This window comes from Myotis brandtii, unplaced genomic scaffold, assembly GCF_000412655.1.
Source record: "Myotis brandtii unplaced genomic scaffold, ASM41265v1 scaffold1112, whole genome shotgun sequence".
NCBI lineage: Eukaryota > Metazoa > Chordata > Mammalia > Chiroptera > Vespertilionidae > Myotis > Myotis brandtii.
Genome location: NW_005353800.1, coordinates 51,825 through 53,451, shown reverse-complemented (window position 1 = coordinate 53,451; position 1,627 = coordinate 51,825). Strand labels below are relative to the sequence as shown.

Sequence of the window (1,627 nt, the reverse complement as noted above, 5' to 3'; positions counted from 1 at the left end):
TTCCCATCCAGGGTGGGACCCGAGACCCAGCATTTCCGACCACCTCCCAGGTGCCGCCCCGAGGCTGCCTGGCCGCACTCCCCCGCGTTGCCAGGACTTGCTGTAAAGACGAAATGCGGTCATTTCCCCGACCATTTTGTTATACACCTTCCAGAAGAAACGCTGAAGGAATTGCACAGTAGCCACACGCCCGCACCCCTCCAGATCCTGCAGCGAGTGAGGTGTGGGCACTTTTGTGGGTGCCCTGCGGGTTGTCCCTCCCCTGGAGCTGCCAGGCCCAGGCCACAGGGCCGTCAACCTCCGAGTTTCACTGAACCACATCCAAGACTAAGGCGACTATAGCGGCGGGGGTGGGGGTGGGAGCGTGGGTGGCGCTGGGCTGTGTTGAGGGCCTCGGGAGGAAGTGGGGGCCAGCCCTGCTGACCCCCCAAACCCGAACACGGCTGCTAAGCTCCTGGGATTTCGGGGAGGCCACCGTGGCGGGAGAGACCAAAGCCAGGGAGTGTGTGGGAGGCCACAGGGCAGCCAGATGGAGGGCTGGGACAGGTGGGTGACCACCCGGCCAGCGACCCAGGTCAGTCCTGTCTGAGGCCGCCGTCCTGGCTCAGTGGCCCCTGCAGGCTCAGCATGGAGTCCCGGCTTGGACTCCGCAGCACAGGGCCACCCTGCGCACAGGCCACCGGGAGGGCTTCCACCGAGTGACTGCGGAGACCTGGGCTGTGAGCCGAGACGCGTCACAGCATCGGCCGGGGTTTAGAAAGGACCTGCGCCACCTCCACGCGGCTACAGTGAAGGCCTTGGTATCGGGTGTGGGCCGGGCTGTGCGGGGCCTGGGTCCGCACTCACCCCCGCAGGAGATGGGAAGCACCGCCCCCCCCGGAGCCCTGGCCAGGGTGGCTCAGTGAATAGAGCGTCGGCCTGTGAGTGCACAGGGGTCTCGGGTTCGATTCTGGGTCAAGGGCACGTACCAACCCTGAGGCAACCAATCGATGTGTCTCTCTCACATCCATGTTTTTCTCTCTCTCTCTCCTCATTCTCTTCCACTCTCTCTAAAAACCAATGGGAAAAATATCCTCGAATGAGGATAACAAAACAACAACGAAGACAGCTTCTGGAAAACCACGTGGTAGCATCTACAGTAGCCGGTGCAGCGATGGCACTCCTACACGCTGCCCAACGGGCGAGCAGGCCTGCTCCCGCGCATGCGCCGGGGGAAAACCCTAATATGCAAACTGACCAAACAGCGGAATGACCAGTCGCTATGATGCACACTGACCACCAGGGGGCAGACCCTCATCACAGGAGCACCTGTCTCCCCCCCCCCCCCAAAGGGAGGCGACCAGGGGGCGGGGCGGGCCAGCAGGCAGCACCAAGCTGCCAGCCAAGCTGGGTGCCAGTGGGGGTCCCCCAATCACCTGCCCACTGGTTGCCCCACAGATGGCCCTGATCGCCGGCCAGGCCTAGGGACCCTACCTTATATGTTGGGAACAGTCTCTTAGAGTTAAAAATTCAAACCTGGCAAGGCTCCTCTAACACTGAAAAAACAGGATGATGCAGCGATGACATGCATGGACTTTGACTTGCACGTTTTGTGGTCAGCCCTGATTCTGACACTTATAACTGTGTG

General features: G+C 61.6%; 1 protein-coding gene across 1 annotated transcript in view; it reads right to left on the bottom strand.

Moving 5' to 3' along the window:
• Nucleotides 1-1,627, bottom strand: part of ASRGL1 (asparaginase like 1) — a gene marked incomplete at its 5' end in the record, with an annotated part of 15,009 nt that overhangs the window by 2,026 nt on the left and 11,356 nt on the right. The gene's annotated exons all lie outside the window — the stretch shown is intronic.